Source organism: Pleurodeles waltl, chromosome 8, assembly GCF_031143425.1.
Source record: "Pleurodeles waltl isolate 20211129_DDA chromosome 8, aPleWal1.hap1.20221129, whole genome shotgun sequence".
NCBI classification, from domain to species: Eukaryota; Metazoa; Chordata; class Amphibia; order Caudata; family Salamandridae; genus Pleurodeles; species Pleurodeles waltl.
Window position 1 is genome coordinate 219,869,319 of NC_090447.1, and position 27,398 is coordinate 219,896,716.

Below are 27,398 nucleotides of genomic sequence, written 5' to 3' on the forward strand. Positions count from 1 at the left end.
AGCATAGGGTGTGGTGGCAGATGGTGTCAAACGCAGCCAAAAGGTCCAGGAGGATGAGGGCCGTGGTTTTGCCATTGTCCAGTACGGTTCTGATGTCATCGCTGGCATTTTTGAAGGCTGTGTGGTTGTCCAGAGCCTGATGTTGGTGACACTTTCTTTCAAGTCTGCGGCAGGTTTGCGTAGATTCCTGGAGGTTGGCGGTAGACCAGAAGGCCCTTCTGTTGGTGCGTCTGTTGGAGGGTTTCTTGAACAGGATGAGAGTATTGCCACAGGTGTTGATCCATTGCCTGAAGTTGCGGGCAGCTGTGTCAGTGTCAGCGGTGTCTATGGGTGGGTTCCGGGAGAGGGTCGCGATAAGTTGGTCTTTGGTGACCTTGTTCCAACTGCGGTGGGGGATCCATTGTGGGTGGTGGTGTGTTGTGGGTTTCTTGAAGGAGAAGTGGATGCAGCAGTGATCTGCCCAGTGGAGTTCAGTGGTGTGGCTAAAGGGGACGTGATTGCTGGTGGAGAAAATAAGGTTGAGTGTGTGACCTGCAGAGTGGGTTGGTGTTGTGACAAGCTGCTTGAGGCCGAGGTTGGAGAGGTTGTCGAGCAGGGTGGTGGTGTTGTTGTCATTGGTGTTCTCGAGGTGGAAGTTTAATTCCCTGAGGAGTATGTAGTCAGCGGACATGAGAGCGTGCCAGAGTCGCTGAACTGCTGCTGGGGGCCTGTATACAAGGGTCCCTTGGAGGGTGGTGTTTGGGTCAGTGTGGATCTGGAACTGCAGGTGTTTGGCGGTGCTGAGGGTGTCTTCAGTGTTGGTCGTGATCCTGAGGGATGATGGTGATGCCTCCTCCTGGTTTTTTTGGAGCGGTCCCTGCGGGTGATCTTGTAGCCATCCGGGATGGCTAAGGTAATGTCAGGCACTGAGAATGGGTTCATCCAGCTTTTGGTCAGGAAGGCAGCGCCTGGGAGGCTGAGTCAAATAGATTCTATAGCTCTACTGTGTGCTTGTGGACGGAGCGGGTGTTGAGGAGGATACATTTGAGAAGGTTGTGTCCTTCCTTGGTGGGTGGGTTATGGTGTGGAGGCTGGTGAAAGTGCAGTTCCGCCAGGAGAAGGGTCCACGAGTGGTCTGCCGGGAGGCTTGAAGGCAGGTGGGAGAGCGCACGGTGTTGAGGGTGTGGAGGGTGCATGTCGTAGTGAAGACGTGCATGACGGTGGTGGTGGGTGACGAGAGCCAGGGGTTCTGGTGCTGGGTGCGGTCCAGGCGTGGACGGGCACAGAGGGGCTTGCCTTTGGTGCACCTTTCGCGCACCAGCGTCACGGCTGCCGTTAAGTTGGGAGGTGGGGGGAGGAGAGGACAGCTGGGAGGCAGGAGTAGGGGCCAAAAACGGCACGAAGAAGGGGGCAGGCCATGGGGGCAGCAGCGGCGGGAGTGCAGCACGAGAGAGAGAGGAGGAGGTGGGGCTGCAGGGGGCTGCAGCGGCAGGGGAGAGAGAGAGAAGGGGAGAGCAAAATGAGAGAGAGAGAGCGGAGTGAGAGAAAAATGGGGAAGAGTGAACTTAAAGCAAAAGGAGCACAAAAAGGGACAGACACAGAAGTGAAGGTGGAACGGAGAGCAAAGCAGAAAAAAGGAAGAGAGAGGCAGAGGGCAGCTTAGTAGGAACGCAGTGCTCACCCACTAGACACCAGGGATGAAGTGCAGGCAGAAGCCTGCGGGTGGAGGAGGGCCTCGAACTCCTGACAGGGCTCAGGAGTTCAGAGGAGTGAGGGATGAGTGCTCTACTTACCAGGTAGAGCCACGGGAGGCAGAGCAGTGCTCTGAGCAGGTCAGTGGTATTGCTGTATCCACTGCGCCAATGTGTGTCAGCAGTGTTTCTATGCAGGAAGGTGCACATTCCTGCACAAAAATAATCCTCCATGCAACGCAGGCCTCCTTGCACCATGGTGTAGGGATGCCTGCATTGGAGCTAGGCTGCCAAAAGGGTGCAAGTGCAAGAGGAAGTACAGGAGTGTGCCATATGGGATAATTACAGTGCATTCCTGCCCTTTCCCTGTGATGCAGAGCAGTGCACCAAGGTGATTTGTTGTGCTGCACTGTGCCACAAAGCCCAAAAATATGGGACTTAGTTTCCCTTTGTGTCTTTGGTAGTGGAGGTATTCTTTGTGTGGGTTGTAGTATTTTTCAGTTACTGCGGTATATGCTAGGGCAAATCTTATTTTAATTTCATAATTAAATTCAGCATTTGTGGACTATTCTACACTTAGGGGCGGCATAAGGAGTTTGGCAGACGGAAACATCAGTCCAACAAACTCCTGATGAGGAGACGGGCACAGTGCTGGCGGTCTCCCCACCGGCCCCATTAAAGGGAAAGGAGCGGCAGCAGTATCTTAGCCTCATAACTGAGCCGGTGGCAATGCTGCCACACTCAGGGTGCACCAGCCCATTACGACTTTGGTGGTCACAAGTCTGCCATGTTTGGGGTGACGGATTCACTGATAGCAAACAATGAAGCCACATCTATTACTCAGGTAAGGTGGGAACTACACATGTCCACTAGTCTACATACATGTTTCACTTACTACATTGTCACTGGAGCTACAGTGGGGCAGCAAAGACCATGCAACCAGAGCCCAGCACCTAGATACAGTCAATACTCACCCCCTTGTGGCTGCTGTGCTGCCCTCAAATGCTGATCCACCTCAGGGTAGGCCACCACTAAAATGTGGGCCTTTAGGGAGGTCAGGGTAAACCAGCACCCCTTCCTCATTGGGGGGAAATTCTCAGCTGGGCCTCTGCTTTTTGTCTGGGTTACGCATCTCAGTTCCTCCCACTACTTGTGACAATGGGTGCTCAACCAGTTGTGGACCCCAAGGGTCCCCACTTGCATGGCAATAGCATGCCAGATCCCTTTCTTCTGATGGGAGTTTACCTGCAACGGTGATACAGACAAAAGGAGAAAGTCATGTACACATGCACCATACCAACAGGAGTAGACACTACACATCTGCCACAGCAAGTGCCCACACATACCCATCCTCTCTGCTCACACGCCTTCACTATATGGCCTCTGCATGCATATACTCCCTCACCAGTACACATGGCCGAATCAACGTCACACCCTTGTCACACATGGCTTGTCCATTGGACACGCTTGTTCATCTGGTGCCCCACATAGCTGTTCATACAGGGGTAGGACCTCCTCCACAAGCTTCTCCAGTTCTTCCAGGTTGAAGACAGGGGCCCAATCATCTGCAGGATGTGACATAACTCCTTGAGGAAGTTCACAGCAGCTCAAGTCATGGAGGTCTTGCTAGCAACAGTGTCAGGAGTCAATTGAGCAAGGCTGCAGAAAATGGTGGTCATGGCTGCTATGTACAGGACTGTCACCGCTGGAGGTCACCGCCATTGGTCTCAGTCCGCCACATGCAATAATGTTAACCAATGACAAGTTGCACAGTGGTTCCGACAGCCTACCACCATGACAACTTCAGCCGGCAGACTTGCACAAATGGTGGTGTAACCCTATGTTGTGCCATCATGGTAGTACTTCAAATTGTGACATTCTTGACACAATGACATATTGAGGCTATACAATTGTTAGTAGCTTTGTTTAGATACTCGGAGACACATAGGCGATGCCTATGTATTGGTTGAATCCAATAATAAATGTGTGATTGATGCAACACAGCTCAGTCAGCTACACACGTTTAATTACACATGTGAAATAAATCCTATACAACTTACATGTCAACCAATGTGCAGCAATGAGGGTGTAACATGCACATAACCATGGTCATAATTATATATGTCAGCAGCATAATGAACCCCCTATAGTGTTAGGGGTAAGCTAATATACCACGTGGTCCTTACATGTGCCTACTGCTTTACTCATTGTACATTCTCTCCTCTCAACATAGATATCCTGTCATGAGGAAAGTGAAACAACCATCAGTGTACCATCCACTAGTTGACCTTGCAACCATTGAGTACAGGCATGTAATCCAGACATATTGGGGGTGATTCCGCCAAAGTTCTGCCGGCAGAATACCGCTACGCGGTCAGAAGACCGCCGCGGTAATTCTGAGTTTCCCCGCTGGGCTGGCGGGCGACCGCCAGAAGGCCGCCCGCCAGCCCAGCGGGAAACACCTTCCCACGAGGATGCCGGCTCCGAATGGAGCCGGCGGAGTGGGAAGGGTGCGACGGGTGCAGTTGCACCCGTCGCGATTTTCAGTGTCTGCTATGCAGACACTGAAAATCTTGGTGGGGCCCTGTTAGGGGGCCCCTGCAGTGCCCATGCCATTAGCATGGGCACTGCAGGGGCCCCCAGGGGCCCCACGACACCCGTTACCGCCAGCCAGGTTCTGGCGGTCAAAACCGCCAGAACCAGGCTGGCGGTAAGGGGGTCGGAATCCCCATGGCGGCGCTGCCTGCAGCGCCGCCATGGAGGATTCCTCAGGGCAGCGGAAAACCGGCGGGACACCGCCGGTTTTCCGTTTCTGACCGCGGCTGTACCGCCGCGGTCAGAATGCCCTGGGATGCACTGCCAGCCTGTTGGCGGTGCATCCGCGGTCGTTGGCCCTGGCGGTAGTCTACCGCCAGGGTCAGAATGACCCCCATTGTCTGAATCGTCAGACCATCATGAATCTATGCACACAGTTGAAGCCAGATCTCTCACCAGCCATACGTAATCCCTATTGCATACCTCCCATTGTACAAGTCTTGTCAGTGCTACACTACCTTGCCACAGGCTCATTTCAGAATACAGTGGCCTTAACAGCAGGGATGTCTCACCCCAAGTTCAGTCTTGTTTTGAAGGATGTACTGTGAGCTTTGTTAAAGGCCCTGGACAACTACATCAGGTTCCCCCAACATGTGGACTTGGCCCATGTAAAGGCAGACTTTTATGATATGGGACACATTCCTCATGTGATAGGGGCCATTGATGGCACCCATGTAGCCCTGGCACTTCCAGTGCCAATGAACAGGTGTATAAGAACAGGAAGAACGGCCACTCCCTAAATGTTCAGGTGGTGTGTCTGGCAGACCAGTACATCTCACAAGTGACAGCCAAGCTTCCAGGGTCAGTGCATGACTCCTGCATTTTGCAGAACAGTAACAGTAATGTTCCACACTTTACTATACACAGAGAGGGCCTGTCTCCTTGGTATGTATGCATATGTAGATGTTAAACTGTTATGGCACCTGTCATCACTATCTGCCCAGTCGCTGTACCTATTATTTCACATTTGTGCACACAGGTGACTCTGGCTATCCAAACCTTCCTTGGCTGTTGGATCCAGTGAGGTACACTGCGACGGAAGGGGACTCCATTTTAATGAGGCCTGTGGTAGGGCAAGGTGTGTAATCGAGCGCACTTTAAGCCTCCTAAAGGCATAATTCAGGTGCCCTACTCTACTCGCCCAAAAGGTATGTCAAATCATCATTTGCCTGCTGCATGCTCCACAACCTAGCCCTAAGACGTCAGATACCATTGCTAGCTGGTGAGGGTGAGGCAGATGGACCAGTGGCTGGAGATGCTGAAATGGCAAGTGATGAGGAGCCAGAGGAAGAAGGTGCAGCAGATTGTAGGACAGAGCTCATCAATCAAAACTTCCAGTGACATACACGTATGTAGAGTGGTATTTTCACGTCTTGAATGTCCACATCAGGAGGTGGATTGGTGACAATAGTCCTCCTGACATGATTAATCAGTGATGGTGTAATGTGGTCCTATCCCTATGTGTGAGTTGTGGAAGCTGACTTATAGAATGTAAGGTGCACTGTAAAAGTGGTTCAGCTCTAACATATGTGTTCCCTACAGTTACCTACATTCACTCCTTAAATGGACACACCAGTATTGAGCAATGTTTTCAGCATTCTCCTGTTCTTATTTCATTCCACCCACTGGGTGTGGTTTTTAATCTGTGCCTTTGCTACCTATGGTTTCAGGCTTTCATACTTAAAGAAAGAAGGGGGATTCTGAGGATTAATGGTCCAGTGTATGCCAGGCTTTTATAGTCAGTAGCCATTGATAAATGTTTACAGATATGAGGGATGTACATGGCAGGTAAATGATTTGTGTGATGTCTGTGATAGGTGATGTATGGTAAAATCTGGTGGGCCCTGCCTAGGAGGTAATTTACACTGGGCATGACATCTATGAGCTGCTTATGTGCTTTGTGTGCACCATGCCTTTTATCCTGATGGTACTTTCTGTCATGGTCTTTTTGCATTTTGGAATACTGACTTCACTCTTGTGTGGCTGTGGATTTCTACCTCTCTGACATCTGTCCTGGGACATTTCTGTTTTAATTGCCTCCTGCTGAGGGTGCCTCCCTCTGCTGTCCATTACACTGCCTGTTCGATGTAGGGGGGGGCATAACCAGAGCACAGTTGGAAAGCATGGCAATTGTAGATGTTATATTAAATACACATATACAGTAGCTGTGTTCAGTGGTGATTTATTGTGCATATCATAATATTGAATGTCAAAATAAAGGTGCATAAACAGACTTCAAGGTGATGAATAAGGTCATGCTAGATGGAATCATCAGGGTAGCTGCTACAGCAGTTGGTTGCAAAGGTCCAGTATCCAAGTGCCATAGGAAAATGGAGTCATGTCTCTGAACAGTCAACAGGGTGTCTCAGTGACACACAAAGGAGAAAAATCAGGTGAGGTTCACTTCCTGGCAGTGGGTTGTGTCTTGGCATCTGCTCCAGCTGGATGTCTGGCTGGACGTCCATGTTTGCAGGGAGGGGGTTCTTCTGATACCGAGGGAGGGGTATCTGAGGCCTGTAGTTCCCCTGGCAGGGCCTCCATCCCATGTAAGGTTGTCTTAGATGGACTCTTGCTCTAGGCAAGACTGCTGGTTTAAGGATGACAGTACTTATGTTTGTAGGTGACTATGCCTATCCTACAACAGTCGCAACTGTAGTCCCGACCCTTCCGTCTCACTAGCAATACTTCACCAAAAACCCAAACAGTTAAAGGTGATTTGTGGCAGCCTTTACTCAGGGACTCAAGAGTATGACATCTCAGGGAGAGTCGTGGTTAAAAGGACAGTACCCCTTTCTCACAGATACATCATGTTTCAACTAAACACAGGCAATAACGAAGAAGCAGTAAAGTTTCAATAGTTTTTATTCAAAACAATCCACAATCTGTGGAAAATTGCATGGGCTGCAATGAATAGGATAATGAACAGTGCAAGATACAGAATTGTAAAAACAAGAGTCATAATTATAAATACCTCACCATCTTACAGTAACATAGAAAGACATAGAGTATATAATATGTCCTATTACCCGATTCTGACAGGCCTAACCTTCTTCCTAAAGGAGAGTTGGTTATGTTAAACCTAATCTGCCAATGCAATGTCCCTGAGAAGAGTCCCCAACCCTTGTTATCTTGGAATGAGGTCTCCAGCTCAGACTCTGTAGGAACACGAAGTACGGGTCAGCGTCAAGGCGACATGCAGCATTGATAGCAGCGCTTGTATCTGGTCGCAATCCCTCTGATTATCTGTTTAAAGTAAGGAGTATTTATACAGATCTACTTGGACCCCTGAGGTAGGTTGTTCCCAAACAATAGAAAACACAGCATGCTTGGGACGGTAATTAATACAAACAATTCCCTCAAAAGCGTGAAGAGGAAAGTACCTAGGCCCACATTTATACTTTTTTAGTGCTGCATTTGCGCTGCTTTTTGACGCAAAAGCAGCGCAAACTTACAAAATACAATTATATTTTGTAAGTTTGCGCTGCTTTTGCGTAAAAAAATGACGTAAATACAGCGCTAAAAAGGTATAAATGTGGGCCCTAATGTGAACACCTACAGTTTGTTTGTCGCTTGATTGACGTCTTAGCGCGGTGGCACTGATGACATAAACTTAAACAAATGGCCTAGGTATAAACAAGGCAGCCATCCTAAAAGAATTAATTAAATAAATGTGCTGTGACAGAGCAAGCTAAGTAGGTTAAAAGTCACTAGGTGACGGGGGCACAAGTCTGCAAGCCAAAGACTAAGCTAACTCCTGTTATCCCATTAAAATAAACTAGGATTCACTACACCCTCCCCATTGCCGTAACAAGTATAATGCCATAACTGGACGCCACTGAAGGTGAAAGAATCCAAATGCTAAAAAAACTGCTCTGGACAAAAAGCTAAAAGCATTAAAAAAAAGTCAATAGTTTTTTGTTTAAAAACATACGAAGAGACCTAATGTTGACCATGACTAGCACAGCAGGCCAAAGTAAAGACAACAAAAGCCTTCTTTGAACTTTGTTTGGTAGAAAAAGCCAATCACGAATTTGTGGAACAATAGTCATGCTCTTGAAGAGTAGCTCCGAAGCCATTGACTAGAAAGTCATAAAAAAATGAGGACAAATCGTCAGACGTTAGATCGATCACATGGGCGGATGGATTCACCAAGCAAGAGTGCGCAGAAGTCTCTTGTGCAGGTCCACCTGCATTAGTGCCAATCTTCGTGGGATGAAGAGTCAACTCGGTCAACACAGAGTGTTCATAAGTGGCCTCGTGGATCAGCCTTAGTCTCAGGGGGCAAGACCGTATACGAATCCTCATCTGGGACATCAACAGTTCTTGGTCCACTGGAGGCACTGGCGTGACAGCAAGACACACTGTTGGCAAATGTTCAAAGAAGCACCATGTACAGCAAAAGACAGGCTGTATGAACCAGAGGAGTGGTCGGAATGACAATGACCAATCCCTCTCCAATTCTTCCAGCAAGGAAGCATCGAAGATCTGAACCATGCGTTCACGGCACAGTTGTGCTGGTGGTAGCTGCTCCATCACTCCGTATAACTGTAAAGAAACAACCACTGTGAATCAGTGGAAATAGCAGCAGTATTCTGCCAACCAATGTCAAAATTACAGGAAAGCCCCCAAACACACTTGAAAAGAGTGAATGGATGGCCGACAGGATGACTCCGAAGATAATCTGGAAGATTGACACAAATCCAGAACCGATAGCCTTAAAAAAATTGACAATCCCAGTAGTGCTCGAGGTGTTGAAAATTCTGGATACCAGCTCACCAAAGTGCTTGGGGAAGTTGGTATTTAATAGGGATTGTATCTCGGCTGATGATCTCGCAATCTGGAGAGCATACTTCTCTCTAGCTGATGTCAACGCGACCTGTTTTTGAAACAGTAGCACCTTTAGTGTGCTCAGCTTTTCATAATTTACATTAATAGTATCAATGTGAGGCCACCTTTCTGATACCTTTATCTCTCGTGTGGGGGGGGAATAAAACATATACACAACACGTAATGACCTTAGAGACCGAAATTGTGTTGGCAATTCTTGGTCGCATACCACAACAGCTTTGATCGCTCAGCACCACATAACTTCCATTGGAAATTTCATGAAATGCTGGTCGAATCAAAGAGACGGGAGTACCCTTCAGAAAACAGGCCAAGTTTGTGACCCCCGCATTGCAATGGCCATGAAAGGACACCTGCTTGCAGATCATTGAATGACTAACAGTAGTCTCACATTCGCTTCCACTAAGAAAGACCTCTTTTTCACTGTTCAGTCATTTGTAATCAAAGGGCAATTCCCACTCTTCCTTAATATAGCTATCTCCCAGAAGCTCATACCCATGGCTAGATGTTTAAGGCATTTCGAAAAATGAAAAGTGGAAATGGGCAGATTAATAATGCTATGTAGGAGCCATGCTGTCGAAGGACTCTCTGTGATCGTTAAAGGCAACTTTTCTAACTTCTCTATATGAAGCATGGTGAAACTTGCTTCCCTTTTAGCCATTGTCTTTTGTTCCCTGGATACATTAAAGCTGTGAATAATTCACTACCGTTAATGTATCTCTATGAAATACGGCCATTTTTTCAGTATTCGTAACGTCCAACCAAGCTGCATAATGGAACACAGGTGACTTTGTCTATGGTATAAACAGGACATGTCTGTCTGAATTATATCTATCGTAGACAACACTATGACCCTCATTACAACCATGGTGGTAAATCCTGCTTTCCGCTGTGCAGAAGACTTCCAACATACCGCTGCGGCCGCGGAGTTCAGCTACAGGTATTACGACCCACAGCTCGGAATCCGCCACAATACAGTCACCCACACAAGTCCGCCACACCAAAGGACAGTGATAAACTGGCGATACCAAAACCGACACCATCACGCCAACAAGAATACGCCCACATTATCATGAGCCACAAATCAACGCAGCGGTCTTTCAACCGCGTTATTCCATTGGCGGTACACACCACCGCGCTCAAAATACACACACATTTTACAAAACACAACCACATTGGACAAATCGAAATACACACACCTGATACACATACATACACCACACCCACACACCCATTCCAATATAAAGCACACACCCACATCACCCACAAACCCTTACTACCAAAATTTTGAAAGAAGGCAAGAGAGAGAGAGAGAGACTACCTAAAACACCACCAGCATCCACAGACACACAACACCATCACTTACACAACATCCATGCACCTCAAACAACACACACCAACACATCCCCTCACACATCACAACTGACATCACCTCACACATCACCCACACCACATCATGGCACTTCAAAGACACCCCAGGTTCTCTGAGGAGGAGCTCAGGGTCATGGTGGAGGAAATTGTCCGGGTAGAGCAACAGCTATTTGGATCACAGGTGCAGCAGATATTCATTGCAAGGAAGATGGAGCTAAGGCGCAGAATTGTCGACAGGGTTAACGCAGTGGGACAGCAGCCAAGAACACAGGATGATATCAGGAAGAGGTGGAATGACTACGGGGGGAAGGTACATTCCGTGGTATCCAGACACCAGATCTCTGTACGGAGGACTGTCGGTTGACCCCCACCTCCTCCCCCACAACTAACAACAATGGAGGAGCAAGTCTTGGCAATTATGCATCCTGAAGGCCTTGCAGGAGTTGCCGGAGGACTGGACTCTGGTAAGACATATCTTTACTACTCTATCCCCCACACCCCACCTGCATGAAATCACATACCCCCACCCTTACCCTCACACCCATCACCCCAACAACCCACAGATACTCCACTAACACAACCCACACATCCCAAAACCAAGCCTTTGTATGTAACACCAATGCATGGACAACCATCACCAAAGCATGTCCAGTACAGAGACTCACTCATGCCCCAAAATCACCAATCACACAAGGACCAAGCCAATAATGCAAGCACAGGAGTAGATATTCACTCACCAATTGCACAAGATGGCACACACAGATACAATGACTATGCATTTACACTCCAACAGGACCCCTACCCAACGTAACCGGACAGGAGGTGCCAGCAACATCCAGTCCCCCCACAGAAGAGACTCACAGTGATAACAGCAGCTCTGCACACCTGGATCAAGATGACCAGCCCTGCCCAACAGGGACCTCGGGACAGTCGGTTCCCCTGACACAGTCACAAACCACCACTAAACCTCCCCCCTCAGGAAACACCACCACAGCACCCACCCAGCATGCCCATCCCTCTGTCCTCAGGACACGTCAATCAGCAGTGTGTCCACCACTACAGGGAACCCAGGCAACCCCACTAACAGAAGACGATCAGGGACCTGGGGGCAGTGGCAGTGGGCACACGTTTCATGGGACAGAGGCACAGGACAATAGGGAAGCTGGGAGGACTGCTGTGCAACAGGGGGAGGACAGGGCCAGGGAACCAACTCTCCACGAGGTACTCTCCAACATCATGGGAGCTTACCACCATTCCCAGGAGATCATGGGCACGGTACTGGCCAAGTTTCAGAAGACCCACGGCTGCAGCAGAAACACTACATGGGGATCAGGGGGGACTTGAAGTTCATTAACACCACCCTGGTCACCATAGCAGGGGTGCTGGCAGACCTTGTCAACACCATGAGGGACACAGTGGCACACCAACGGGCCCCTGACACTAGCCTAAACAATGAACAGCCCTCAAACTCCGCCAGCGCTAGTGGACAGGAGGCACCGCCACAGGAACAACAGGACACCCGCACCCAACCCCCTGCAGATGGAGAACCACCCCACAAACGGTCTCTGAGATCCAGGAACAAGACAGAGAACATTGCCAAGACCCCCCAGGAAATAAGACCCCCCTGAATGTCACCCTTCTGTCCCACTATGTCACCCTGTCCATCCTTAAACTGCCATTGCTCCACTTCCTATGCCCCTTTGGACAATGCACCTGTGAAACAAATAGACTGGACTCTGCCATGGACAAACCTCCACCATCACCCCAGCCCATTTTACAACCCCCTCCACTTATTTGCACATGAACAAACACACATCAATCACAAAACAATCTGGAGTCAGTCTGTGCTTTCACTAATGTGTAATTGGAACATCTCTGAAATATAGCTCTGTCAATGTACTTGTGCACACACCAATGTTACACAGCTGTAGGCCAGGAGTAAACATAGCAGAGGGCACAAAGTGGGACCCAGATCTGTGAAATGGAAGGTCAAAGTGACAAGTCAGTGTCCATACACTGAGTGAAAATGACAGACTTATGCTAGCTCCAACAATAGTATGAGATGTGGGAAGCAGTGACATCTTTTTACCTGTGTTTCACTGGGAGTATTGCATGATGATGTTGTTTCGGTTGTTGATATTCTCTTCTTCTGCCTCCTCTTCTTCACTGTCCACAGGCTCCACAGCTGCCACAAGACCACCATCTGGCCCATCCTCCTGCAGGAAAGGCACCTGACGTTGCAAAGCCAGGTTGTGCAGCATACAGCAGTCCACGATTATCTGGCACACCTTCTTCGGTGAGTAGTATAGGGATCCATCTGTCAGATGGAGGCACCGGAATCTGGCCTTCAGGAGGCCGAAGGTGCATTTGATTATCCTCCTAGTTCGCCCATGTGCCTAATTGTAGCATTCCTCTGCCCTTGTCCTTGGATTCCTCACTGGGGTCAGTAACCATGACAGGTTGTGGTAACCGGAGTCACCTGCAAATGTCGAGGGACAACTGTTAGACACCCACTAACCCTTAGGGACAACCCTATACCCAGACACCGATGTCAACCGTATTGGGATCTTGGCCTCACCTAATAGCTACACACGGTGCCTCAGGAGTTGCCACATCACAGAAGCGATGCTTCTATTTCTCAAAATGTAAGCGTCATGCACAGAGCCAGGATACTTGGCATTGACATGGGAGATGTACTGGTCTGCCAAACACACCATCTGCACATTCATCGAATGGTAGCTCTTCCGGTTTCTGTACACCTGTTCATTCCTGCGGTGGGGGAAAAATCCCACATGTGTCCCATCAATGGCATCAATGATGTTGGGGATAAGTCCCAGGACATAGAAGTCACCTTTCACTGTGGGCAAATCCTCCACATGAGGGAAAACGATGTGGCTGCGCATGTGTTTCAGCAGGGCAGACAACACTCTGGACAACACGTTAGAGAACATTGGCTGTGACATCCCTGATGCCCTGGCCACTGTTGTTTCAAAAGATCCACTGGCCAGGAAATGGAGTACAGACAGGACCTGCACTAGAGGGGGTATCCCTGTGGGATGGCGGATAGCTGACATCAGGTATGGCTCCAACTGGGCACACAGTTCCAGGATTGCTGCACGATCAAGTCTGTATGTGATTATTATGTGTCTCTCTTCCATTGTCAACAGGTCCACCAGGGGTCTGTACACCGGAGGATGCCGCCAGTAGACGTGCCCTATGGAGGAGAACAGCGAGCAGAGAGTCATTCAACACTGAGGTTTCACAATGTGTTATTTGCAGAAACGTTATTAATCCGCAATGTGCCCGTATCCGTCTGTATTCTGGGCCTAGATAGGTATGACGCAGTTATTATCCATCCCATGTGGCCCCCTGAAATGGTGGCTGTCTGACCTGTAAGGTGGGACAAGAGTATATTAGGTAACTGCACTGGCGTTGTACACCGTCGCGGTGGCCGGTCAAAGACCGCAGCGCAATTCTACATTGGTTAACATTGGGCCCTATGGGTCCCAGGAGCCAATGACGATGTACGCCGATGGTGACGGTATGCACCGTCGCGGACGTGACCGCAATTTTCTGTCTGTTCACTCACTTGATACCTGAACTTCAAGAGGAGAGGACCTGCACTGCAAGTGTTGCTGTGACCTGTGTCTGGAAGCAATGATGGCTACAGTGTCTGGGGAAATGGCCCCTGGTTTCACTTCGGAGGAGTTGGAGAAACTAGTGGATGGGGTCCTCCCCCACTACACGCAACTGTACTGTCCTCCAGACAAGCAGGTGAGTACACTGCGAGCATTCTGCATTGGCAATGCCTGCTTTGAGTGGTGTGGATGGAAGATACATGGGGGGGCTGAGGCCTGCATGTGCGGATGGTGAGTGTATGTGCGTCAGGGCATGGGTAGGAACTGGTGGGCAATGAGTATGATGGTCCAGATGGGTGAGTAATTTCCTTTCCCCTTGTACCATTCCTCTAGGTCAGCGCCCACCAGAAGAAGGGTATTCGGCATGCCATCACCAAGGACGTCCGGACCCTCGGGTCTACCAAAGATGGAGCACCCACTGCCATAAAAGATGGGAGGACCTGTGCCGCTGGAGCAAAAAGACCGCGGACGCCCAGCTGGGTATGGCCTCCCAACGTGGAAGAGGTGCCCCTCGCACCATGACCCCCCTGATGTACCGGATCCTGGCGGTGGCGTATCTGGAGTTGGATGGGCGCTTGAGGGCATCACAGCAGCCACAAGGGGGCGAGTACACTCTCATTCAGCTGACTCTGTGCGCATAACAAGGTGTCTGGGTGGGGGAGGTGGGCAGTGGGTTCCCCTAGGCCAGGGCAAACTTGGTAGGCAAGCTCTGGCCTCAGCACTGATGGCAGCCATTGTCCCTGTGTCCAGCCTCCCCCCTCCAACTTCCTCCACCCAGACCCAATCCCCTGTACCTCAGCCTATCCCAAGCACACCATCAGACCAGCATACACACACATCAACACACAAGAGTGGCTCAGGCAAACATAAGCACCAACATCCCACAGGCACTCACACATGCTCCATCCCCATGCAGACACAGCAACATCCACTGCCCCCACTGTGTCCCCCTCCTCCACGTCCTCCTCCTCCCTCCCTGTCTCTTCTCCAATCACACCTGCATGCACTACATCCTCACCCACTACTTCCATCACCAGCACGCCCATCACCACACACCGCTCAAGTGCAATCACCACCCCACCACCATTCACACATCCCCTGTGTCCTCTCCCAATGTGTCTGTGAGCCCTCCACCTCACCACAGCCTCCGGCCCATGCACCTTCACCCAAAATCAGCAGATGTACACCTCCTACAACCACTACCTCTTCCTCCACTCCCAAACCCCCTCCATCTTCCCGTCCCAGTGTGTCTAAAAACTCTTCCTTGATAACATTGATCTCTTCCCTACACCTCCCCCCCGTCGTTCCCCTAGGGCCAGGCTTTCACGGTCACAGCTCAGCACCTCAGCCACCATATCCCCAGGCACAATGGTACCAGCAATTGCGGGGGTCATGGAGTGCGCCACCCATCAGGGCTGCCAGTGTGCCACGTAGCGAGTGCAAGGATATTCTACCACCTGCCAAGGTGAAAAAGGTGCCTACATCCCGAAGGGAGAAGCCGAAACTACCAGCCACCAAGGGCTCAGCAAAAACAAAAGGGGATAGTGGCAAGACAACTGCGGCACCATCAAAGGTGGGGAAGGGCCAAAAGCAGAAGAGCAGGTCAGGAGAGGGCATGGTGGCACCGACTGAGGGACCAGTGTCACACCTTCTGCCCACGACCACACCAACCTGTACGTCGGCGAACACCGCTAGCTGCCCTGCCACCACAACCGCCACCTGCACTGCCACCAGCAGGTCTAAATCCTCAGCGACAGTCCCAGCCTCTTCCCCAGTGGGCAGCCGTCTGAAGCTGCAGGAGACATCATGCTGTGTCCCTCAACTGGTGCTGACCCATGCACCACCGCCACAGACACTGCCGCAAGCACCGCTGCCACTGACACCGCTGCAAGCACCACTGCCACTGACACCGCCACAAGCACCGCCACCAGCACATCTACAGCCTCAGCGACAGTCCCCAGCCTCTTCCCTAGTGGGCATTCGCCGAGGCTGCAGGAGACATCCTGCTGTTTCCCTCAGCAGGTGCTGACCCATGCACTGCCGCCAGCACTGCCGCCACAGACATCGCCGCAAGCACCCCTACAACCCCCGTGGTGTACTCGGACAGTGGCACCACCGCTGACATGGCTACCATCCCCAGTGGTCAGTCGTCTGAGGCTGGAGGAGAGTTCCTGGACCCTGGGCAGCTTTTTACCTGTGTTTCACTGGGAGTATTGCATGATGATGTTGTTTCGGTTGTTGATATTCTCTTCTTCTGTCTCCTCTTCTTCACTGTCCACAGGCTCCACAGCTGCCACAAGACCAACATCTGGCCCATCCTCCTGCAGGAAAGGCACCTGGCGTTGCAAAGCCAGGTTGTGCAGCATACAGCAGTCCACGATTATCTGGCACACCTTCTTCGGTGAGTAGTATAGGGATCCATCTGTCAGATGGAGGCACCAGAATCTGGCCTTCAGGAGGCCGAAGGTGCATTTGATTATCCTCCTAGTTCGCCCATGTGCCTCATTGTAGCATTCCTCTGCCCTTGTCCTTGGATTCCTCACTGGGGTCAGTAACCATGACAGGTTGGGGTAACCAGAGTCACCTGCAAATGTCGAGGGACAACTGTTAGACACCCACTAACCCTTAGGGACAACCCTATACCCAGACACCGATGTCAACCGTATTGGGATCTTGGCCTCACCTAATAGCTACACACGGTGCCTCAGGAGTTGCCACATCACAGAAGCGATGCTGCTATTTCTCAAAATGTATGCGTCATGCACAGAGCCAGGATACTTGGCATTGACATGGGAGATGTACTGGTCTGCCAAACACACCATCTGCACATTCATCGAATGGTAGCTCTTCCGGTTTCTGTACACCTGTTCATTCCTGCGGTGGGGGAAAAATCCCACATGTGTCCCATCAATGGCATCAATGATGTTGGGGATAAGTCCCAGGACATAGAAGTCACCTTTCACTGTGGGCAAATCCTCCACCTGAGGGAAAACTATGTGGCTGCGCATGTGTTTCAGCAGGGCAGACAACACTCAGGACAACACGTTAGAGAACATTGGCTGTGACATCCCTGATGCCCTGGCCACTGTTGTTTCAAAAGACCCACTGGCCAGGAAATGGAGTACAGACAGGACCTGCACTAGAGGGGGTATCCCTGTGGGATGGCAGATAGCTAACATCAGGTCTGGCTCCAACTGGGCACACAGTTCCAGGATTGCTGCACGATCAAGTCTGTATGTGTTTATGATGTGTCTCTCTTCCATTGTCGACAGGTCCACCAGGGGTCTGTACACCAGAGGATGCCGCCAGTAGACGTGCCCTATGGAGGAGAACAGCGAGCAGAGAGTCATTCAACACTGAGGTTTCACAATGTGTTATTTGCAGAAACGTTATTAATCCGCAATGTGCCCGTATCTGTCTGCATTCTGGGCCTAGATAGGTATGACGCAGTTATTATCCATCCCATGTGGCCCCCTGAAATGGTGGCTGTCTGACCTGTAAGGTGGGACAAGGGTATATTAGGTAACTGCACTGGCGTTGTACACCGTCGCGGTGGGCGGTCGAAGACTGCAGCGCAATTCTGCATTGGTTAACATTGAGCCCTATGGGTCCCAGGAGCCAATGACGATGTACGCCGATGGTGACGGTATGCACCGTCGCAGACGTGACCGCAATTTTCTGTCTGTTCACTCACTTGATACCTGAACTTCAACAGGAGTGGACCTACACTGCAAGTGCTGCTGTGACCTGTGTCTGGAAGCGATGATGGCTACAGTGTCTGGGGAAATGGCCCCTGGCTTCACTTCGGAGGAGTTGGAGAAACTAGTGGATGGGGTCCTCCCCCACTACACGCAACTGTACGGTCCTCCAGACAAACAGGTGAGTACACTTTGAGCATTCTGCATTGGCAATGCCTGCTTTGAGTGGTGTGGATGGAAGATACATGGGGGGGCTGAGGCCTGCATGTGCGGATGGTGAGTGTATGTGCGTCAGGGCATGGGTAGGAACTGGTGGGCAATGAGTATGATGGTCCGGATGGGTGAGTAATTTCCTTTCCCCTTGTACCATTCCTCTAGGTCAGCGCCCACCAGAAGAAGGGTATTCGGCGTGCCATCACCAAGGACGTCCGGACCCTCGAGTCTACCAAAGATGGAGCACCTACTGCCATAAAAGATGGGAGGACCTGCGCCGCTGAAGCAAAAAGACGGCGGAGGCCCAGCTGGGGATGGCCTCCCAACGTGGAAGAGGTGCCTGTCACACCATGACCCCCCCGATGTACCGGATCCTGGCGGTGGCGTATCTGGAGTTGGATGGGCGCTTGAGGGCATCACAGCAGCCACAAGGGGGTGAGTACACTCTCATTCAGCTGACTCTGTGCGCATAACAAGGTGTCTGGGTGGGGGAGGTGGGCAGTGGGTTCCCCTAGGCCAGGGCAAACTTGGTAGGCAAGGTCCCTTGTGAGGCAGGCTATGTGGCACCCCAACCCCATTAGTGGTAAGAGCCATCCACACCTAGTCAGGCTCCTGTGACTTCTAGGTGTGTAGCAATTGGGCTTAGTCCTCGTACCCCATGTCAGGTGAAATTTCTAGGAACTGTTAGTGCATGGCGTAGTGCAGAGAGCTGCTCCATGTTTCTTGTGTTCGGCAACAGTAGTGGTATTGAATGCACTGAACATGTTTTTCTTATGTCTTTCCCCCCTTTTTGTTGTCTCCCTGTTCTTGTGTGCAATAGCATCATCAGGCAAAGGAGCATTGGCACCGGAGCAGGAAGGAGCTGCAACCCACTTGGCCCTGGAGTGTGAAGCAACGGAGTCTGAAGCCACCAGTGGGACGGAGAGCGAGGGGAGCTCCACGGCAGGGACAGGAGCATACACCAGTGACAGCGACTCCTCCTCTGATGGGAGCTCCCTTGCGGTGGCGGGCACCTCTGTGCCCACTGCATCAACAGGTACAGCCGCCACCCCCCCTACCAGCACCGCCCTCCCAGCAGCCCCTCAGTGTGTGTCCTGTGCACGCTCAACCAGGAGGGTGGGCATCTCCTTCGCCCCAGGCACCTCAGGCCCTTCCCCAGTCAGCCCTGCTGCCCTCAGTGAAGAGGCTATTGACCTCCTGAGATCCCTCACTGTTGGCAATCTACCATTTTGAATGCCAACCAGGGTGTTGAGAGGCATTTGCAACAAACAAATGCATACCTGGAGGGCATTCATTCTGGGCAGGAGGCCCAACAGAGAGCATTTCAGGCTCTGGCCTCAGCACTGATGGCAGCCATTGTCCCCTTGTCCAGCCTCCCCCCTCCAACTTCCTCCACCCAGACCCAATGCCCTGTACCTCAGCCTATCCCAAGCACACCATCAGACCAGCATACACACACATCAACACACAAGAGTGGCTCAGGCAAACATAAGCACCAACATCCCACAGGCACTCACACAAGCACCATCCCCATGCAGACACAGCAACATCCACTGCCCCCACTGTGTCCCCCTCCTCCATGTCCTCCTCCTCCCTCCCTGTCTCTTCTACAATCACACCTGCATGCACTACATCCTCAGCCACTACTTCCATCACCAGCACGCCCATCACCACACACCGCTCACGTGCAATCAACACCCCACCACCATTCACACATCCCCTGTGTCCTCTCCCAATGTGTCTGTGAGCCCTCCACCTCACAACAGCCTCCGGCCCATGCACCTTCACCCAAATTCAGCAGATGTACACCTCCTACAACCACTACCTCTTCCTCCACTCCCAAACCCCCTCCATCTTCCCATCCCAGTGTGTCTAAAAACTCTTCCTTGATAACATTGATCTCTTCCCTACACCTCCCCCCGTCCTTCTCCTAGGGCCAGGCTTTCACGGTCACAGCTCAGCACCTCAGCCACCATATCCCCAGGCACAGTGGTACCAGCAACTGCGGGGGTCATGGAGTGCGCCACCTATCAGGGCTGCCAGTGTGCCACGTAGCGAGTGCAAGGATATTCTACCACCTGCCAAGCTGAAAAAGGTGCCCACATCCCGGAGGGAGAAGCCGAAACTACCAGCCACCAAGGGCTCAGCAAAAACAAAAGGGGATAGTGGCGAGACAACTGCAGCACTGCTAGCTGCCCTGCCACCACAACCGCCACCTGCACTGCCACCAGCAGGTCTACATCCTCAGCGACAGTCCCCAGCCTCTTCCCCAGTGGGCAGCCGTCTGAAGCTGCAGGAGACATCATGCTGTGTCCCTCAACAGGTGCCGACCCAAGCACCACCGCCACAGACACCGCCGCAAGCACCGCTGCCACTGACACCGCTGCAAGCACCACTGCCACTGACACCGGCGCAAGCACCGCCACCAGCACCGCCACCAGCACATCTACAGCCTCAGCGACAGTCCCCAGCCTCTTCCCTAGTGGGCATTCGCCGAGGCTGCAGGAGACGTCCTGCTGTTTCCCTCAGCAGGTGCTGACCCATGCACTGCCGCCAGCACCGCCGCCACAGACATCGCTGCAAGCACCCCTACCACCCCCGTGACGTACTCGGACAGTGGCACCACAGCTGACATGGCTACCATCCCCAGTGGTCAGTCGTCTGAGGCTGGAGGAGAGTTCCTGGACCCTGGGCAGCTTCCATGAGGCATGACTTCCATCACTGTTTGCATCTGCAGGTGGAAGGCGAAGCCGCAGCAGTGTGGGGTATGTCGCTGCCTCCATGGCGTATCATGCTACCTGTACCTCGCCAATCTCATGGCACGCACACCCAGGTGAGGAACTTGTACCGGTCACACTGCACTTGGAGCACTCTGGGCCCCATTCCCCCTCCAAAACCAGTGGAGAGGTACATCCACTACCTCAGTCCTTGGCAGGATGAAGCACTCTGGGCACCATGCCCCCTCCAGAACCAGTGGAGAATGACATCCACTACCTCAGTCCTTGAAGGATGAAGCACTCTGGGCACCGGGCCCCCTCCAGAACCAGTGGAGAGATACAGCCACTACCTCAGTCCTTGGCAGGATGAAGCACTCTGGGTACCATGCCCCCTCCAGAACCAGTGGAGAATGACATCCACTACCTCGGTCCTTGGCAGGATGAAGTACTCTGGGCACCAGGCCACCTCCAGAACCAGTGGAGAATGACATCCACTTGAGAGACTGTGGCTTTGCTCTCCCCAGGATGCAGCAGTGGGCAACCCACCCACTGAAAAGACAGATGAGACTGTGGCTTTGCACTCCCCATGATAATGCAGTGGGCAAACCACCCACTGGAGAGACTTGAGAGACTGTGGCTGTGCACTCCCCAGGATACAGCAGTGGGCAAACCACCCACTGGAGAAATTTGAGAGACTGTGGCTTTGCACTCCCCAGGATAATGCAGTGGGCAAACCACCCACTGGAGAGACTTGAGAGACTGTGGCTTTGCGCTCCCCTGGATACGGCAGTGGGCAAACCACCCACTGGAGAGACTTGAGAGACTGTGGCTTTGCACTCCCCAGGATACAGCAATGGGCATGAAGCCCCCTCGTGCAGCAGTGGCGTTGTGCGTTCATCTGGCTGAGGTGCCCCCTCTCCCTGAGGTGCCTGGATATTTTCAATCTGATGCCCCAGCAGTGTTCTCTCCATTTCCAGTCAGGTATCTAGTGTAGGCTTCACCCCTGTGTTGTAGGTGCAGTACTCACTGTGGTCGTCGCCACCGCCGTTCGTACTCCTTGTAGATGAGAAGATACACAAACATGGGCAGGACGTGTAGTTCGGGCTCCATGGCACCCTGGTTCCTCGTTGGGTGTCGAGAGGTGGGTGTTTTCCCTTCTGTGTACTGTTTCCTCTGTGCTTTTGATCATGTTGGTTCCACCCCGGAAAAGGTGGCGGATAGGCGTCTTGAAATACAGTGGGCGGTACTTTCTCCTCTGCCTGTCCGTTGGTGGTTTCTGCCACGCTGTTTGTCTCTACCGCTGTGGCGGTCAGAGTGTTAAAGTGGCTGTCTCTGTTGGTGGTTTCCTCCATGGTCTTGATCCCATTTTTTTCCGCCGTCCTGTTGGCGGTATTACCGCCGCTTTAACACCGACTGCCAGTGTTGTATCGAGGGCCTATGTTTGTTAGTGTATACATTCTGTCGGACAGAGTGTTCATGCCGTTATCGACAACTGCTAAAGCCTTTTCTAAATTTTCCTTATCTATTTGCCTGAAATGTGCAGCAGCTTCTATCTGAGAAAGTTTCCATATCTCATCATACATAGCATAGATAAATCTTTTAGAGCGCTGTTTCCTAAGACTTAACAAAAAGTCCTGCAAGTCTATGGCCGTCATTATGACATTGGCGGTAAGTCCAGCTTATCGCCATGCCGACTGCCGCTAACATACCGTGACCGTGGCGGTATATTGCTGTCGATATTATGACCCACACATAGCAATCCGTCACTATACAGATACAAACACAAGTCCACCAGCCTAAAGGTCAGTGATAATATGGCGGTAGCAAAACCCACACCGTTACGCCAACAGAACTACGCCCACAACACTATGACCCACGAATCACCACAATGGACATTCAACCATGGTAAATCATTGGCGTTACATACCGCTGCGCTCAAAATACACACAACCTAATAAAACAAAACAAAAGATAGGACAAGTCAAACTACACACATGTGGCACACATGCACACAACCACACCACTATATAACACACACACACATTACACACAACCTTTTATGACTACTAACCATTGCCAACAGAGAGAGAGACACACCAAGAGCACCCACAGAGTCACAGAACACCATCTCCCATACATCATCCACGCACCTCACAGCACACACCCCAACACATTACCCCACACACCCTCACACACACCACTCATACTAAACCCATGGCACCACAAAGACACCCCAGGTTCTCAGAGGAGGAGCTAAGGGTCATGGTGGAGGAAATCATCTGGGTAGATCCACAGCTATTCGGATCACAGGTGCAGCAGACATCCATTGCAAGTAAGATGGAGCTATGGTGGAGAATCGTGGACAGGGTCAATGCCGTGAGACAGCACCCTAGAACAAGGAATGACATCAGGAAGAGGTTGAACGACCTACGGGAGAAGGTGCATTCCATGGTTGCAAGACACCAGATAGCTGTACAGAGGACTGGCGGTGGATCCCCACCTCCTCCCCCACAACTAACAACATGGGAGGAGCAAGTCTTGGCAATCATGCATCCTGAGGGCCTGGCAGGAGTAGCAGGATGACTGGACTCTGGTAAGTCAAATCTCTATTACTATCAACCCCCCTACCTGCATGCCATCACCTACCCCCACTCCTACCCTCACCCCATCACCTCACATACACCCTACCATCAAACCCATCCATCCCAATACCCAGCACTGCATGCAACAATAATGCATGGAAACCACTCACAGCCCTGCATGGACAACCTCACCACAGCATGCACACTAGAGAGAGTCACCTAGCCCACAAAATAAGTCCTCACTCAAGGCAAAGCTGACAGGGCAGTCACAAACATAGAGGCCAACAAACCCATGCACAAGATGTCACATGCAGAAACAATCACACTGCATTTACATCTCCACAGGTCCCACACCCAACATCACCGGAGAGGAGGTCCCTGCAACAACCAGTCCCCCCCAGAAGAGGTCCACAGTGATGACATCAGCTCTGCTAGCATAGATCTGGATGACCTAGGACCGTCAGTTACCCAGGCACAGTCCCATACCACCAGAGCCTCCCCCCTCAGGAAACACCACCACAGCACCCACCCATCAGGCCCATCCCTCTGTCCCCAGGACACGTCAATCAACAGTGTGGCACTGGGCACACGGTTCAGGGAACAGAGGCACAGGACAACAGGGAAACTGAGAGGACTGCTGTGCGACAGGGAGACAGGGGCAGAACAGGCCCAGGGAACCGACTCTCCACGAGGCACTCAACAACATCCTGGGAGCATACCACCATTCCCAAGAGACGATGGGCCAGATACTGGACAAGTTGCAGGTGACCCAGCGGCTGTAGGAGGGACAGCACCTAGGGATCAGGGAGGACCTGAGGGACATCAACACCACCTTGGTCACCATTGCAGGGGTGCTGGCAGACATGGCCAACACCCTGAGGGAGGCAGTGGCACACCACTGGGCCCCTGACACTAGCCACACCCATGAACAGCCCTCCGCCTCCACTGATGCTAGTGGACAGGAGCCCCCCCACACGAACAACTGTCCACCTACAGAAGAAGAACCACCCTTTAACCGGTCCCTGCGATCCAGGCAGAAGCCAGAGAACATTGGCAAGACCCCCGCCAGGAAATAAAACCCTTGTGTCCCACTCTGTCACCCTTTCCACCTTGAACTGCCATTGCTCCACTTCATATGCCCCCTTGGACAATGCACCTGTGATACAAATAGCATGGACTCTATCCTGGACTCTCCTCCACCATCAAACAAGCCCACTGCACATCCCCATTTACTTCTCAGCAATTAAATAAACACCCTTTGAAAAAATACAAGTATGTAGTATGTCAAATGAGTTAAGTATGTATCCATTTAACAATCTGTAGACATTGCAATTAGACTGTACAGTAATGTATACAAAGGTTTGACCCGTATTGTGCTGCAGTCAATACACCAGGAGCCAGAGTAGGGCACAGATAACTGTGAATAGACATTTCAAAGGGTACAATAAGTGGCCATAGTAGTGGGAACAGCAGCCTGCCAGTGGAAATCTATAATACAAAACTGCAATGGAAGTTGAAGTTACAGTGTCTTACCTGTGTGTCACTGGAAGTACTGTTGAATGATAGATGATCTGTTGTCCACATCCTCATCCTCTGCCTCCTCTTCGTCACTGTCCACAGGCTCCACCACTGCCACATGCCTATCTCCAGCCTCATCCTCCTGCAGAAAAGGCACCTGGCGACGTAAGGCAAGGTTGTGCAACATGCAACATGGCACGATGATCTGGCACACCTTCTTGGGTGAGTGGCACAGGGAACCACCTGTTAGATGGATGCACCGAAACCTGGCTTTCAGGAGGCCAAAGGTTTACTCTATAATTCTTCTTGTTCGCCCATGTGCCTTATTGTAACATTCCTCTGCCAATGCCCTGGGATTCCTCGCTGGGGTTAGTAGCCATGAGAGTTTGGGGTAACCAGAGTCACCTGCAAATACCGAGGGATACCTGTTAGCCAGACACTTACCCTTAGGGCCAACCTCACACCCATATACCAACTTACACTGGGTGGGGACCATGGGCTCACTTATTACCCACACCCGGTGCCTCTGGAGTTGATCCATCACATATAGGATGCTGCTATTCCTCAGGATAAAGACATTATGCACAGACCCAGGATACTTTGCATTCACGTGGGAGATGTACAGGTGCGCCAGGCACACTATCTGCACATTCATCGAGTGAAAGCTCTTTCGACTTCTGAACACCCGTTCATTTCTCCAGGTGGGGACAAAGGCAATATGTTTACCATCAATAGCCCCAACAATGTTGGGGATATGTCCCATTGCATAGAAGTCAGCTTTCACTCTGGCCAAATCCTCCACCTGGTGGAATACGATGTAGCTGTACATGTGTTTCATAAGGGCAGACAACACTCTGGTCAGCACGATTGAGAACATTGGCTGCTACATTCCTGGTGCCAAGGCCACTGTCATTTGTAAGGAGCAAGTTGCCATGAAATGGAGCACAGATAGGACTTGCACAAGATGGGGACCCCAGTGGGCTGACGGATAGCTGAGATCTGGTCTGGCTCTAATTGGGCACACAGCTCTTGGATTGTGGCCCTATCAAGTCTGTAGGTGAGGATAATGTGCCTATCCTCCATTGTTGCCAAGTTCACCAGGGGCCTGTACATGGGGGTATGTCTCCATCTCCTATTCATCTGCAGCGGTTGTAATCTAGGGGGCAAAACGATGAGCAACTGGTCAGTTTCCGACATTTCCTCAATGTACAATGCATTGCATGTTGTGACAGAAACAGTACGTTGATGTTTAGTCCCAAAATGTGCTTATGTCTGATGTGACGCAGTTAGGTGCCACGGCCTGCCCCCCCCCTGAAATGGCAGACGCCTGTCCTGTGTCGATGGACAGGTGGAAATTAGGTAATGCTGCTAACGTTGTGTGCAGTTGCTGAGGCGGTCGAGTACCACCGTGCAACTCCTCATTGGTTATCATTGGGCCCTATGGGTTACAGTAGCCAATGGTGATGTATGCCGGCGGTGACGGTACGCACCGCTGCGGATGTGACCGTCATTTTCTATCTGTTCACTCGCTTGCTACCTGACCTTCATAAGGAGAGGACCTACACTGCAAGAGCTGCTGTGACCTGTGTCTGGAACCGACCATGGCTCTAGTCACTGGGGAAAGGGCCCCTGCCTTCACCGCTGCAGAGTTGGAGAGACTAGTGGATGGAGTTCTACCCTTGTACCGAATGCTGTATGGGTCTACAGACCAACAGGTGAGTACACTGTGATCATGATGCATGGGGCATGAATGCCTGGAGTGCTGTGTGTGAAGGCCTCATGTAAAGGGCAGGTGATTGAGGGGTCCTGGGCAGCGTGATGCATGGATGGTGGGCAATGTCTGTGCATAAGGGGATGGGAGGGATATGGTGGGCTATGACTGTAACAGGCCGGACGGTATGACTGATACCATTTTCTATGTTTATTTTTCTGCAGGTCAGCACCCATCAGAAAAAGGGTATATGGCGTACCATCGCCAAGGACGTGCGGACCCTGGGGGTCTATAGCAGGCAGAGCACCCACTGTCGCAAATGGTGGGAGGACCTGAGACGCTGGGCAAGGAAGACGGCAGAGGCCCAGCTGGGGGTGGCCTCCCAACGAGGAAGAGGTTCCCGTTGAACCCTGATGTTCTGCACGCTGGTGGTGTCCCATCCGGAGCTGGATGAGCGCTTGAGGTCATCACAGCAGCCACAAGGGGGTGAGTACAGATCCCAATATACTAATTGTAGGGTGGGTTCCATATTGGGCAGGGGCTGATGCAGTCCACCCCCAAACAAGCTAGTGGGCATCCTCTACTGGGCAGGGCTCTGTGGGTCTCAGGTATACTGCAACTGGCGTTAGGTATTACTGTCCATGGCCTGGAGACTAGCATTGTGACCGGTAGTGCATCGCCTAGAGTGTAGGGCTGTCCCCTGTGTGTTGTGTACGGCAGCGGTGGTGTTGTTGTTGGCATCGACCAAGTGTATCCTCTGTCTCTTCCCCCCCTTTTTGTTTTGTCACACTGTCCTTCTGTGTATTAGCATCATCTGGCAGAGGAGCAGAGGCACAGGTG